Source organism: Calonectris borealis, unplaced genomic scaffold (genome assembly GCF_964195595.1).
Source record: "Calonectris borealis unplaced genomic scaffold, bCalBor7.hap1.2 HAP1_SCAFFOLD_44, whole genome shotgun sequence".
Taxonomy (NCBI): Eukaryota; Metazoa; Chordata; class Aves; order Procellariiformes; family Procellariidae; genus Calonectris; species Calonectris borealis.
Genome location: NW_027441456.1, coordinates 730,335 through 746,266, shown reverse-complemented (window position 1 = coordinate 746,266; position 15,932 = coordinate 730,335). Strand labels below are relative to the sequence as shown.

The following is a 15,932-nucleotide window of genomic DNA, read 5'->3' as shown; positions in this document are numbered from 1 at the left end:
CCCAGGCACAGCACAGTAAGACGATCAGCAGTGCAGCAGTACAGCAAGCAGCGAGAGCAAAAAAGCAGCCACTAATGAGCACAAGACTCTAATACACATTAAGGCAAGCAAGCCCCATGGCAAGCACAAGAGCCTGCGAATTAATAGCTAAACAGCAGTAACAGCTATAAATTCAATCTAGCACATTCCAATCAAACGTGTCGTTATCTTGAATTGTAGTCTTTGGTTGCATTCCGGTAAATATCCATTCTAATACTCTCACAGTCTCCCCCTTTTTCTTTTTGCACTGCGTGAGTGCACCAATAAAATGTGTGGGGCCGTGCAAAACGGTTAAGTCCACAGGTAAGTCAGGGTCAATACGATCCACTGCTCGGTCAACGATGTGGGTACTGAGTTTTTGAATCACAATCGATAAGTCCTCGTAATATAAAAAGTCCTTGGAGACCACTGGATGATCGCCCCAACAACAACGCTCCATGAGATTGTCCATTGATAACTATGGGCCCTTTAATTCCTGTAGCAATTTTTTCGCGGCCGGTCGTCAATTAGCGTGACATCTACTGCTGTTGCCAGATCCAGTCCGAGGCTCCCCCTGGTTGCTGGTCGAAGTTGGGTAATGGCGTCTGGTATCTCTGCACTGTCATTTGGTTGGGGGCTGCCGTTGGCCTGAAGGTGACCGGAGCCGCGATTGGTGTCGGCGCGCTGCGGCTCTTGGCGCTCGGTTTCCCGTTTCCCGAATGCCGGCAGACCGTAGTATTATGATTATTCATTTGACAGTTCTGGCAGCTCCCGACATTGTCGACGCAGATGTCCTGGGTAGCCACATCGGAAGCACTTATACTCTCGTCGGCCAGTCGTCTTACTTTGGTGGGCATCCGGAGGCTTCAGTGGGGCAAGAGCTGCAAACGCCTGTCCCTGCGCCTTGAGTAATTTTTCCCCTAGTTCTCTGGTTGTTTCAACTAACATGGCTTGAGCTCCTACAGGAACTCTACTCATTCGCTCTAACATGACTTCTATCGTGGCGTCTAAGGGTAAGGTGACAAGGATGCCCTTCGTATAAGTATTACAATTCTCTAATACACACTGTCTCAGCAAAGGTCCTTTCATAAAATCTGCCATATCTGCGTGGTCAATAGCGTCTGTGACTCTTTCTACAAAAGATGCAAAAGGCTCCTCTCTTCCTTGTTTAATTGACATATATGAGGGAGGAGCTGGTGTAGTTTTAACTTTCTGCAAGGCTTCTCGTGCTAATTTCATAGATTCTAACAACACGTCTGGGCCAGTTTGCATCTGCATTTCTACAGAGGCAAAAGGACCTATACCCATTAGTTGTTCTACAGTTACTCCAGCTAAACGATCATTTGGGGCTCGGGGCGAGTGCGCAGATATTTCACAAAGTCTTTGCCAGTGAGCTTGCCAAAGTAATTGTTGTGATTGCTTCAAAATAAACCTCATTATGTTCTTAATATCTTCTGGACATAGCATTCCGCTACCCCAGATATAGTTTAGCATTTGCCTTGCACATTAACTGTTTTGCAATTGATTTAATATTTTCCAATCTAGGGCCTGATGCACCCCAGTCATAGCCCCCGCGTTATCTACCTGGTAGATTACCGGGAAGGCTTGAGGGCTAATTTGATCTAATAAATCAAAATCTTTTTGTTCAACAGCTTCTCGTGCTATTTTGTCCCAACTAACCCGCACTAAACGTGGCTGTTGATGAGCTTGGGATGGGGGGGGGGTGGGGGGGATGGGGGTGGGGGGGGGTGGGGGGGGTGAGGGGGGTGGGGGTGGGGGGGGTGGGGGTGGGGGGGTGGGGGGTGGGGGGGTGGGGGGGGTGAGGCCTTTAGAAGACTTTCAGCTTGAGCAGTCTCCTGTCCGCCACCGTCTACCCTCTCATTTTCACTTGGAGCCTCCCCCTCCCTTTCCCCCGGCGGTGCGGAGGGACAAGCCCTTTCTGTCGGCGGATCAGGAGGGGGACGAGAGGGTCGGCGACCAACGGGAACAGGAATTCCCAAAGGCGGAGGTGAAAAGTAGTCACCCCCTGCTGTGAGACGTCCAGCGGCAGGATCGGACTGCTCAAGCCGATCTGAGGCGGCTGTAGCTATTCGCCTTTCAGTTTTATATCTTTTTATACAATTAATAACTTCTCTCCAAGATTTCATTAATTTTCTTGCTGATTTATCATCATCAATTACTAGATCCCACAAACAATCTCCATAAGAACGCCACTCGTCTACTTCAAACATACTTTCAGGGTTTTTAAAAAACCCTTTCGTTTTCCCTAACGCAATTAAACCAGCCAGGTCTTTTAATTGGCTTACTCCCCGCTCTTCTAAAAAGCGTTTTAAAATATCGAAGGCTACCTCTACTTCCATTGCGCGCTTCTCCTGACCCTCTTAATTATCCGGTCGTTTGCAGCCTTTTCCCACGGGTAGCCTTCTATCGGACGGCGAACCCCTTCTTTATTATCCTGGGTTCAAGCACGGATCAGGCACGCCGCGACAGCGTCTACTGATCTTCTGCTCCCTGGTCGCTGCTACCAGTGCTTCTCCGATCTCGCTGTCCGGTGGAAAACAGGGATGGGGGGTCCCTGTTCGGGCGCCACTTGCGACGAGCGAGGGAAGGCAGGCAGTCGACTCAATGTGAGTGATAAGGCCAGCTTCAACTTTATTGTAAAACCCTACACATATTTATACACTAAGTTCTACCTTATGCACACTTGTCTCACAATCATTGGCTTAGCTCTAAAAATTACATTATCATATTCCTCCTACTTTCGGTTACTGCTACGTGGTCCGGGTTCCATCCTGTTTTCCTTATACTGTACTTTCTCAAAGTTGCTTATCTGCACAGAGCAAGGTCAGCATAACTTTCTTTTCTCCCTTCTCAGCATGACTCAGAATTTTCCCACCGCGGCCTAGTCTGGCTAATTTTCTCCAACATTTATCTCCTTTGGAGCCTGTGCCAAAGTACCGCTCGTTTGGTTAAGGGGTCAAGTGCATCCATCACAGGTATGAGGATGATCTGGAAGGGGGAAGTGAGGGAGGAAGAAAATAAAACGTTAATGCCAGGAGGCCTGCATGAAGGAAGAGGAGCTCCTGGCCAAACTCAGACACAAAAAGGAAGCAGACAGTGAAAGCAAAGACGGGTAACCTGGGAGGAATACAGAGATGTTGTCTGAGCATCTAGGGATGAGGTTAGGAAAGCTGAATCTGATTGAATCTGACCAGGGATGTCAAAGACACCAAAAAGGGCTTCTATAAGTGCAAAAAGGATGTACTGCTCTAAGTACAAAGGCTGACAAAAGGGAAGCTAGGGAAAGTGTCCGCCCACTGCTGAATGAGGCAGAGGACTTGGTTACACAGGGCATGGAAAAGGCTGAGGCACTGAATGCCTTCTTTGCCTCAGCAGGCAAGACTGGCCTTCAGGAGTCCCAGGCCCCAGACAGCAGGGGGAAAGTCTGGAGCAAGGCAGACATACCCTTGGTGGAAGAGGATCAGGCCAGGGAATACTTAAGCAAATGGGACATACGTAAGTCCATGGGCCCAGAAGGGATGCACCCATGAGGGCTGAGGGAACTGGCTGATGTCATTGTGAGGCCACGCTTGATAATCTTTGATTGACCACGGCAACTGGGAGAAGTGCCCAAAGGCTGGAGAGAAGCAAATGTTACTCCTACCTTCAAGAAGGTCAAGGAGGACCCAGCAATGAAGCAGCTAATCCTGGAAAGGATTTCTAGGCACATGAAGGACAAGAAAATCATCAGAAGTAGTCAACATAGCTCCACCAAGGGGAATTCAGACTTGATCAACTTGATAAATGTCTCTGATGAAATGACTGGCCTGGTAGATGAGGGGAGAGCAGTGGGTATTGTCTACCTGGACTTCAGGAAGGCCTTTGGCAATGTCTCCCATAAGATCCTCATAGAGAAGCTGATGAAGTCTGATCTAGAGGAGCCAACAGTGAGGTGGATTGAAAACTGGCTGAAGAACTGGGCCCAGAATGTGGTGATCAGTAGCACAAAGTGTAGTTGGAAGCCACTAACGAGTAGTGTACCCCAGGGATCAATACTGTGCTGTTTAACATCTTCATCAATGATCTGATTGATGGGGCAGAGTGTACCCTCAGCAAGTTTGCAGAGGACACCAAACTGGGAGGAGTGGCTGATATGTTGGAGAGTCAAGCTGCCATCCCGAGAGACCTCAACAGGCTGGAGAAATGGGCTGCCAGGAATCTCATGAAGATCAACAAGGGGAAGTGCAAAGTCCCGCCCCTGGAGGGACAACCCCAGGCACCAAGATATGCTGGGGGCTGAACAGCTGGAAAGCAGCTCAGCAGAAAAGGACCCGGGGGTCCTGATGGACACCAAGTTGACCATGAGCCAGCAGTGTGCCCTTGTGGCAAAGGTGGTGAATGGTGTCCTGGGCTGCATTAGGAGTGTTGCCAGTAGGTGGGGGAGGTGATCCTTCCCCTCTATTCAGCATGGGTGTTGTGTCTGGTGCTGGGCTCTCATGGACATACTGGAGAGTCCAATGAAGGGCCACGAAGCTGATGAAGGGATTGGAGCATCTCTCCTATGAGGAAAGGCTGAGAGAGCTGGGACTGTTGAACCTGGAGAAGAGAAGGCTCAGGGGAATCTCATCACTATATATAAATATCTGAAGGGAGGGTGCGGAGAAGTCGGAGCCAAGCTCTTCTCAGTGGTGCCCAGTGACAAGACCAGAGGCAATGGGCACAAGCTGAGAGACAGGAGGTTCCCTCTGAACATCAGGAACATCTTCCACTAGATGAGAGTGACCAAGCACTGGCACAAGTTGCCCAGGGAGGTGGTGGAGTCTCCATCCTTGGAGACAGTCAAAAGCCGCCTGGACACAGTCCTGGGCAACTGGCTGTAGGTGGCCCTGCTTAAGCAGGGAGTTGAACTAGGTGACCTCCAGACGTCTTTTCCAACCTCAACTATTCCATGATTCTGTGATTTTGTGATATAACCTATCTTTTAAGAGGTGTGGGGTTGTTTTTTTTTCCTAAATATCACTGCCTAAGCAACATTAGACTCTCTCTTGTAATTATTTTCTTTTGCAGTTTCACTCAAAATAAAGAATAATCAGGGACAACTTTATGGAAGTTGTTGCCTCAGTTCCTCAATATGTTATTCCATAGAGAATTAAGGGATGTCAAACACATTCATTGTTCCATATTACCGCACAGGAGGGCACCCTTATCCCAAAACAGAAAGAGCAAGCTTGTAATTTGCTGAGAACCTTTCTTGGAAAGGTTGATGGAAGAAGTTGAGAGCACTGCAAGGGAGAAACTTAGCTGTCTGGTATGAGCTGGACGCAGGAGGGCTCCTTATGAACAGCAGTAAGCAAGGAGCCCACCAGTTTTAGCAGGTGAGATTTCCCTCTTTATTCCCACTGGCTCAAGGTCAACACCTGCAGCGCCTGGGCAGAAAGGCTCTTCTGGTTTCCTGTGGGAAGTGTCCGCCTCACCTCTCTCCTCCTCTTCCTCTTCCTCGCTTCACCCACCACCTGAGTGCTGCCCTGTGGCCTCCCTTCACCTAAAGGCATGGAGGGGTAAATAGAATAGAATAGAATAGAATAGAATAGAATAGAATAGAATAGAATAGAATAGAATAGAATGGAACGGAACGGAACAGAATAGTTCAGTTGGAAGGGATCTACAACAATCATCTGGTCCAACTGCCTGACCACTTCAGGGCTGACCAAGAGTTAAAGCATGTTATTAAGAAGGGCATTGTCCAAACGCCTCTTAAACACTGACAGGCATGGGGCATCAACCACCTCTCTAGGAAGCCTGTGCCAGGGTTTGACCACCCTCTCAGTAAAGAAATGCTTCCTCATGTCCAGTCTGAACCTCCCCTGGTGCAGCTTTGAGACACTCTCATGCATCCTAGCGCTGGATTCCAGGGAGAAGAGATCAGCACCTCCCTCTCCACATCCCCTCCTCAGGAAGCTGTAGAGAGCAATGAGGTCACCCCTCAGCCTCCTGGTCTCCAAACTAGACAAACCCAGAGTCCTTAGCCGCTCCTCATAGGACATTCCTTCCAGCCCTTTCACCAGCTTTGTTGCCCTTCTCTGGACACATTCAAGGACCTTAGCATCCTTTTTAAATGGTGGGGGCCAGAACTGCACACAGTACTCAAGGTGAGGCCACACCAACACTGAATACAGTGGGTTAATCACCTCTTTTGACTGACTGGTTCTACTGTGTCCTCTTGTCCCTCTTGTCAAAAGCACCTCCCCGTGTAGTATGGTCAGCAAGCTTGCTAATGGCGCATTCAACTCCTGCATCCAGATTGTTGATAAAAACATTGAATAGAACTGGCCCTAGGATTGAGCCCTGAGGAACAGGGCTGGTGACTGGTTGCCAGCCAGATGTAGCCTCATTCGCCAGCACCCTTTGAGTCCTGCCGTTCAGCCAGTTCTTCACCCAGCGCACCGTGAAGCTGCTCATCTCACAGTTGGACAACTTGTCCAGAAGGATGCTGTGAGGGACAGTATCAAAAGCCTTACTAGAATCCAGAAAAACTATATCCACCACCTTCCCTTCCCCCACTAGGCAGGTGATCTTATTGTAGAAAGATATCAAATTAGTTAAACAGGACTTTCCCTTTGTGAACCCGTGTTTCTGTGCCTGATGATTGCATTGTTCTTTAAATGCCTTTCAGTAGCACCCAGTGTGATCTCCTCTATAATTTTTTCAGGTGCTGAGGTTAGACTAACAGATCTGTAGTTTCCTGGGTAGTTTCCTCCTTCAGCCTCTGAGAAGGGAGGCCTGGGCATCATTAAGTTTTCATTGGGCCAAAAGTGTGGAGATAGCAGAGCCCATGGGAGAAACGGAGAGGTTTCCTCTCTCCCCTGGGAAGCGTCTTCTTTCTTTCACCATTGATACCGTGAAACTATTTAAGGTAAAACCATCATGACTCTGTCTAAATGCTGCCAAAGCCTGTGAAGATGTTCAAAAGGGCTTTAGAGATTTAAATTCAATGCCCTCTGCCCTGAAATCACTCTGCACTGGGAAACTCTTGCACAAAGGCTGGGTTGGAAGGGGGTGTTTGGTTTTGTTTTCTTTTTTTTTGTTGCTGTTGTTAAAATGTGACCAAGAACTGTAGGAGGAAACAGAACAAAGTCTGGGCTGGGGCAGAGGTGATCACCTGCCCCTTGCCAGGCAGTCCCAGGACATGACAGCTGGGTGTACCTCACAACCAAACCTCCCAGGTGCTTCTGGGTGAGTTTGGTCAGCCGCCAGTTCCTGCCCTCAAGCCCATCAGCCCTGCCCACATCCTACTGGTCCTGGGGACTCTCGGGTCCACTCCAGCCCCCTGGGAAATATTCTCCTGCAGTTGACCCCACTGAAGACATGAAATGCAGTGGGGTGAGGGAAAAATTCCCAACATAAATGTTGGTGGTCATTCAGTGCATGTCTGGAGGGATGAAACCACAGCCAAGAGATAATGAACACTGTTCATCCTGGAGGGAAATTATCAGCAAAGTCCCACGAGGCTCGATGCTAGCACATGTCCTTAAGTCCTCCTTCACACAACTTCACCAGTCCTCTGAGTTTTTGGTGGTGACAAACATGCAAATGGGTCCAAAGAAAGTTAAACAAATTGACAGCAAAAGATTCACCAGCTCCTTAGTGCAGTGGTACAGACACTTCTAGGCCACAAGTCCTGTAACCTCCAGCTGTTGCAAAACAGGGAAAGGCTGACTGCATTGGGTTTACATAGCAAAGTTTGGAGGGGGGAAGGGGCTGCAGGGGTGGCTTCTGTGAGAAGAGACCAGGGGCTCCCCTGTGTCGGACAGAGCCAGTTCCAGCCAGCTCCAAGACGGACCCATCGCTGGCCAAAACTGAACCCATCAGCAAAGCTGGTGGTGCCTTCATAATAACATATTTAAGAAAGGTTAAAAAAATGCCATGCAGCAAAAGCTGGGAGACAGGAGTGAGAAAATGTGAGAGAAACAGCCCTGCAGACACCAAGGTCAGTGAAGAAGGAGGGGGAGGAGGTGCTCCAGAGTCCTCTGCAGTCCGTGGTGAAGACCATGGTGAGGCAGGTTGTCCCCCTGCAGCCCATGGAGGTCCATGGTAGAGCAGATATCCACCTGCAGCCTGTGGAGGACCCCATGCCAGAGCAAGGGGATGTGCCCTGAAGGAAGCTGCAGCCAGTGGAAAGCCCGCGCTGGAGCAGGTTTTCTGGCAGGACCTGTGGCCTGTGGAGAGGAGCCCATGCAGGAACAGGTTTTCTGGCAGACACTGTGGCCCATGGGGGACCCACACTAAAGCACTGTGGACTGTACCTTGTGGGGAACCCATACTGGAGCAGTCCATTCGTGAAGGACTGTATCCTGTGGAAAAGACCCATGCTGGAGTAGTTTGTGAAGGGCTTGTATCCCATGGGTAGGACCCCGCGCTGGAGCAGGAGGAGAGTGAGGAGGAAGGAGAAGCAGAGACAAAGTGTTATGGACTGACCGCAACCCCCATTCCTCATACCCCTGTACTGCTTGGGGGGAGAAGGTAGAAGATCAGGAGTGAAGCTGAGCCTAAGAAGAAGGGGCGGTGGGGCAAAGGTATTTTTAGTTTTGCTTTTGTTTCTCACTATCCTACTATATTTTTAACTGGCAATTAATCTTCCCCGAGTTGAGTCTGTTTTGCCCACGGTGGTAATTGGTAAGCAACTCCCTGTCCTTATCTCGACCCATGAGCTTTTTAATCTGATTTTCTCCCCCTGTCTTGTTGAGGAGGGAGGCTGAGATCTGGCAGCCAGCCAAGGTCTACCCACCACACTGACAGAGGGGGAAATAAAAATCCTTCTTCACCTTCCTTGTTTCTTAAACACTTTCCCTTGCCACTGGCTATATGTGGCACTGCTGATGACAGGGCACCAGCTTCTGTCTGACTCAGGAGAGCTGCTCTTGTGCAACAGGAGCAGGAGACAGGCTGAGGACCAGTGTCGATGCTCAATCCTGACACCAAGGAACTCTCTGCATGCCTAGGCCAAAGACTGAAACCTGTCCTTAGCTGGAGGCACTGAGGGCACAGCTGGGGCTATGCGTGCTGGAGCAGGGGGAGGTGGGAGGCAGGAGAGGCTCAGCCAGAGGGGGAACACGGCTGCAGATGCAGGGCACGATGCTCCGTTCAGACTGAGAAGAAGGAAGGGTCAGGCTGACAGCATTGTAAAGGGTCCATCTGGGAAGGAGGAAGAAGAGACAAAAGAAGCTGTTTCTGCAGTGGACGCCGGCCAGGCAGGAGGGTGGTTCCCCTCCCCAGCTTTGCCTGTCCTCCCACTCCCACCAGCACCTGGGAAGTAGGGTTTTCCTGGCCGCCCTTGCGGGATGGAGAGCAGCAACCTCTGGAGTCGGGGCCCTGCCCAAAAGGGGCAGGACTGGCCCCTGGGAAAGTGTTTCAAGATGGGATGAGGTTGGCTGAAGAAGAAAGGACTCCTCCAATGTTTGTCTCTCTCTTCAAATGCAAGAGACTCTCCTGCCTCTCATGGCATGTAAACACCAAGACACTTTTCCCTGAAGGTCAATGCATGTTGAGGCCAAGGTCCCATCCCTCAGCTAGGCGTGGCTGATCAGCAGCACTGGGAACGTGCCATGGGCTTGGGCACATGTCCCAGGCCAGTGTCCCAGCACAGACAGCTCTGAATCTCCAGCAGCAGCAGCTGCAAGACTGAAGGCCCTGCGGAATCTGTCTGCCTTCTCCCTGCATGTAAAGCCGAAGAGCTTGTGAACACCATAACCCTGGGAGAAGAGCTGCCTCTGGGACTGGACGGAGAGACCCAGTGAGTGTCAGCCCTGACAGGACACACAACCCCTTCCCTTCCCTTCCCTTCCCTTCCCTTCCCTTCCCTTCCCTTCCCTTCCCTTCCCTTCCCTTCCCTTCCCTTCCCTTCCCTTCCCTTCCCTTCCCTTCCCTTCCCTTCCCTTCCCTGTGGACAGCAATGAGCTTTGCAGACTGGTGTGGACTTTCCATGAGAGGTTGTGAGATCAGCCATTATCAGTGTGAGGGCTTTGGAGAGGCAGGAGACACACAGCACAGAGACAAGGACTGAGTTTTAGCCCAGCTGCCATGGACCTTTCATAGAATCATAGAATCATTAAGGTTGGAAAAAACCTCTAAGATCATCAAGTCCAACCATCAACCCAACACTACCATACCCACTACACCATGTCCCTAAGCGCCTCATCTACATGTCTTTTAAATACTTCCAGGGATGGTGACTCAACCACTTCCCTGGGCAGCCTGTTCCAAGGCCTGACCACTCTTTCAGTAAAGAAATTTCTCCTAATGTCCAGTCTAAACCTCCCTTGGCACAACTTGAGGCCATTTCCTCTCGTCCTATCGCTGTTACTTGGGAGAAGAGACCAACACCCACCTCACAACAACCGCCTTTCAGGTAGTTGTAGAGCACGATGAAGTCTCCCCTCAGCCTCCTCTTCTCCAGACTAAACAACCCCAGATCCCTCAGCCGCTCCTTACAAAACTTGTTCTCCAGGCCCTTCACCAGCTTCGTTGCCCTTCTCTGGACACGCTCCAGCACCTCCATGTCCTTCTTGTAGTGAGGGGCCCAAAACTGAACACAGGATTCGAGGTGCGGCCTCACCAGTGCCGAGTACAGGGGCACGATCACCTCCCTATTCCTGCTGGCCACACTATTTCTGATACAGGCCAGGATGCCGTTGGCCTTCTTGGCCACCTGGGCACACTGCCGGCTCATGTTCAGCCGGCTGTCAATCAGCACCCCCAGGTCCTTTTCCTCTGGGCAGCTTTCCAGCCACTCTTCCCCAAGCCTGTAGAGTTGCCTGGGGTTGTTGTGGCCGAAGTGCAGGACCCGGCACTTGGCCTTGTTGAATCTCATACAGTTGGCCTCAGCCCATCGATCCAGCCTGTCCAGGTCCCCCTGCAGAGCCTTCTACCCTCCAGCAGATCAACACTCCCACCCAACTTGGTGTCATCTGCAAACTTACTGAGGGAGCACTCGATCCCCTCGTCCAGATCATTGATAAAGATATTGAACGGGACCGGCCCCAGCACTGAGCCCTGGGGAACACCGCTCGTGACCGGCCGCCAACTGGGTTTAACTCCGTTGACCACAACTCTCTGGGCTCGGCCGTCCAGCCAGTTTTTTACCCAGCAAAGAGTGTACCTGTCTAGGCCGTGAGCCGCCAGCTTCTCTAGGAGAATGCTGTGGGAGACAGTGTCAAAGGCCTTACTGAAGTCCAAGTAGACCACATCCACAGCCTTTCCCTCATCCACTAGGCGGGTCACCTGGTCATAGAAGGAGATCAGGTTGGTCAAGCAGGACCTGCCTTCCATGAACCCGTGCTGGCTGGGCCTGATCCCCTGGTTGTCCTGGACATGGCTCGTGAGCGCCCTCAAAACCAACCGCTCCATGATCTTCCCCGGCACCGAGGTCAGGCTGACCGGCCTGTAGTTCCCTGGATCCTCCTTCCGGCCCTTCTTGTAGATAGGCGTCACATTGGCGAGCCTCCAGTCGTCCGGGACCTCCCCAGTTAACCAGGACTGCTGGTAAATGATGGAGAGCGGCTCGGCAAGCTCCTCCGCCAGCTCCCTCAGTACCCTCAGGTGGATCCCATCCGGCCCCACAGACTTGTGAGCGTCCAGGTGGCGTAGCAGGTCGTTAACTGCTTCCTCTTGGATTATGGGGGGTTTGTCCTGCTCGCCGTCCCTGTCTTCCAGCTCAGGGGGCTGAGTACCCTGAGGATAACTGCTCTGATTATTAAAGACTGAGGCAAAGAAGGCATTGAGTACCTCAGCCTTATCCTCGTCCTTGGTGGCAACGTTCCCCCCTGCATCCAATAGAGGATGGAGATTCTCCTTGGCTCTCCTTTTGTCATTAACATACTTATAAAAGCATTTTTTGTTGTCTCTCACAACAGTGGCCAGGTTGAGTTCTAGCTGGGCTTTTGCCTTTCTAATTTCCTCTCTGCACGACCTAACGCGATCCCTGTACTCTTCCTGAGTTGCCTGCCCCTTCTTCCAAAGGTGATAAACTCTCCTTTTTTCCTGAGTCCCAGCCAGAGCTCCCCGTTCAGCCAGGCCGGTCGTCTTCCCCGCCCGTTCTTCTTGCGGCACATGGGGACAGCCCGCTCCTGCGCCTTTAAGACTTCCTTCTTGAAGAACGTCCAGCCTTCCTGGACCCCTTTGCCCTTCAGGACTGTCTCCCAAGGGACCCTCTCGACCAGTGTCCTGAGCAGGTATCGTGGTTTAACCCCAGCCAGCAAAAATAAACCCCACGCAGCCGCTCGATCACTCCCCCGCCGGTGGGATGGGGGAGAGAATCGGGAGGGCACAAGTAGGAAAGCTCCCGGGTTGAGATAAAAACAGTTTAATAATTGAAATAAAACGAAGTAGAACAGTAAGAATAACACTGAGAACAACAACAATTACAGAATATACAAAGCAGGCGATGCACAATGCAACTGCTCACCGACCGCCGACCACGTGTCACGAACGGGAGGGCGAGCCCCCTCACACACCTGGTTTTTATACTGAACATGATGTCACATGGTATAGAATACCCCCTTGGCCAGCTGGGTTCACCACCCTGGCTGTGCTCCCCCCTCCCGGTGCAAGCACCACCCAGCAACAGCCAAAGCATCAATGGGCCATCAACGCTCCTTTCACACCGAACCCAAAACACAGCACACCCGCCAAGCTACTGGGAAGAAAGTTAACCCTGTCCCAGCCGGAACCAGTACAGCAGGCCAAAGTCCGCCCTCCGGAAGTCCATGGTAGCGGTTTTGCTGGCCCCCCTCTTTACTTCACTAAGTATCGAGAATTCTACCATTTCATGGTCGCTAAGCCCAAGCCGGCCTCCGACCACCACATCTCCCACCAGCCCTTCTCTGTTTGTAAACAGGAGGTCAAGCGAGGCACCTCCCCTAGTGGGCTCGCTTACCAGCTGCGTCAGGAAGTTATCTTCCACACACTCCAGGAACCTCCTCGACTGTTTCCTCTCTGCCGTGTGGTATTTCCAGCAGACGTCCGGAAAGTTGAAGCCCCCCACGAGAAAAAGGGCTAGCGAGTGTGAGACATCTGCCAGCCTCTGGTAGAATATTTCGTCTGTCTCCTCTCAAGGTGAGGCCATAACGATTCATAACGACAACATTTTCAACATGTGCCCCTGTCTTTCCCCAGACGTCCTCCTCCCCTAATAAGGACTGGCCCTGTTGGCCACTTCCAGTCCCCAAATTGTCAGAGCAGGCCTCTGGGCTAGAGGGAGCAGCCCTGCCTGTGCCTTTTTGTGGAGATACCAACTGCAGCTGGTGGCTGAACTTCACTCCTAGACACCAGAGAAGACCCACAGAGGCTCAGTGCCACAGAACCATCTTCTCCCACTCTCATGGTGATGGAGATGGACCGCACATCCCTGGGGGATTCTCTGCAGTGTCCAGTGGCCCCAAAATGCCTTCCTGGCCTATGATGGGGGGTGCCCCAGAGAAGGGTGTGGGCTGGGGGTCCAGGGAGGCCCAGCATGGGGCTCTGAAATCTCCTGGGAGTGGTGAGTCCATGGGGCAGGGAACCACCACCACTCCCAGAGCGGGGCAGAACACCCAGGGATCTGGGATGCCTGTCTGCACTCCTTTCCTGCCCTGACACCAAATTGGGGGATGGTGCTCAATAGAGTCCCGGTAAGAACCTGTTTCCTGCTGTGCCTCCAAAAGACTGGGTGCCCTAAGGGCTGGCACTGTCTGCCCCTTACCTCTCCCAGCCTCATGGGGGGACACCCCAGTTTGCCCTAATGTGCCCTTATCTGGAGGCACACGGTGGGTGGGAAGGGGATCTCCTTTACAGAGACACCCCTGGCATCCGGGGTCCCTCAGCCACTCTGCTCATGGCAGTGGTGCAGCCAGAAACAACCCAGGCATCTGGGTGCTGGCAGAGGAGAGGGGACATGGACAGGGACATGGACAAGGACACCGACGGACACACAGAGCGTAGCTTTGCTGAAGGGGTTTATTGATCATTAGAGGGAAATGGCCCAGGCCTCCCAGGGGACCAGGTGGGGTCATCCAGGTATGATCATCTCCTCATGCCGCTGGAGGGGGACGGGACAAGGGTGTCACCACCAGTTCCAGTCCTGAAAGACAGAGCCCAAAATGAACCCCCCAGTGTCTGCTGGGACGTGAGAGGGGCCTCGCCCCCACCATCTCTCTCTGCAGGGATCTGGGGAAGGGGACAGGAATTGGAGCCCTCAGTATACCCAGGACAGGACTCGGCTCTCCTGAAATCCATATGGCACCCAGAGCCCCTCGCCCAGTGTGTCATTAGCCCAGGATGCCCCTAAAGCTCCCAGAGCCCTGCCCACCCCTCAAGGTGATCCTGGGGGTCTGTATGGCACCAGAGCCCTTGCCTGGCCTGCACGGTGACCCTCTGGGTCTGTAGAGCCCCACTGGGTGCCAGGAAAGGCATGGGGGCAGCTCTGTCCAGCTCACCCTGAGACATGGATCATGGACAGTCCCCTCTGTTTCCCTCTCCCATACCCAAGTTCTGCCCACCCGAGAGGGTGTAGGAATCCCTTGGCGCCCAGGGTCCTTTGCGGGGCTGGAGACGCCCTGATGCTGCTCACCTAGACATCAACAGCTGCAGCCACGCGTCTACGGCGCACAAGCTCCGCCGCCTGGTCAGCCAGAAGGGGCTGGGGAGAAAGGGAGGGTTAGTGGTGGGGGGACATGCTTGGGTACACTGGGGTGGAGTAGGAGGCAGGGGAAAGCAATGGGGTCCTTGGGGAAGGTGCCTCCAGGGAGAAATGGGGTACCTGAGTTTCCATGATGGTGCACAGAAAGCAGGGGCGTCCTGGGGAAGGGGCCCACCTGGGTGGGTGGCTGTGTACTGGGGCATCCTGGGGTGTAGTGGCTTGTAATGGGATGAATGAGAACGCAATGGGGGCCCTGGGGAAAGGGGCCTCCCTGGGAAAACACTGTGGTGCAAGGGTGTTCTCTGGGGTTGCAGTGGGGTCTATTGGGGCCTATGCTGGGATGCTCTGGAGTGTTGTGGCCATGCAACGGGAGGGTCTGGAGCCAGCAGAACTCATCGTACCTACCTCAGCCCTCTTCACTCGCCCGAAACTGTACCCGAACTGTAGAGAGACCATGAGACCTCACTGGTCACTGGGATGTCCCCAGTCCCAGCAAGGGATGGGAGGACCAAATTGCCCTCCCATTCCCCAGACTGGATGCCCTCCAAGTCCACCCGACTACTTACGTCCAGGCTATAACTTCCACTTGCTTCGAAGAATGCCTAGGGAAGGAGAGCAAAGGTGTGGTCTGGATTGGACCTTGGTGGGGCTGTGGGTGGGGCATAGGTGTCCCATGTCCCCCCAGGCCCATGGCTTCCCCTTGGTCTGAGGGGGAAAAAACCTTCTGCTCCCCGAAGCCCCATTCCTCCAAGTTTCACTGGGGATACCTGTTCAGGCAGGGACCAGGGGTGGGGATGGAGACACGGATAGAGTGGGGAATTCGGGGTCTCCAAAGCCGATGGGGGTGGGGGGCACCCAAAGACAGGGCACTGGGGTGAATTAGCGGACCCCAAGGGACTGGGCTGGGGGCGTTGAATGGACAGGACTGCGTGGGACGCAAGTGAGGCGTAAAGAAATTCAAGTGGAGAAGATAGGGGGAGTTCAAGCGAGGTGGTTGGTGGGGGCAGAAGGAAGAGGACTGCAGAGGACAAAATGAAGGGGACTGGGAGAATGTTTGGGAGTGGGACTTCAAGGAAGGGGATCCGGGGACACTACCGCAGAGGACAGGATGAAAGGCAAAGGACTGAGGGGGAAGACTGAAAGAAAGGCATTGGGAACGATCAGTGGGAGGGCATTTGGGGACCCTAGATAGGAGGAGATCGTGGGGAGAGCATGTCTGAGGGGGACAAAAGGATGGGATGTG

At 52.7% G+C, this 15,932-nt stretch overlaps 1 protein-coding gene and 1 long non-coding RNA gene across 2 annotated transcripts in view; both read right to left on the bottom strand.

The window, feature by feature from the left end:
- LOC142076355 (uncharacterized) overlaps positions 1 to 15,932 on the bottom strand; it is an 801,642-nt gene that overhangs the window by 576,531 nt on the left and 209,179 nt on the right. The window lies entirely within an intron of this gene.
- On the bottom strand, positions 13,996 to 15,109 carry LOC142076365 (uncharacterized). Its single transcript, XR_012671168.1, has 3 exons — positions 15,095 to 15,109; positions 14,621 to 14,689; positions 13,996 to 14,131 (listed from the first exon to the last, which is right to left on the bottom strand). It is a non-coding gene; the product is annotated as an uncharacterized LOC142076365 (long non-coding RNA).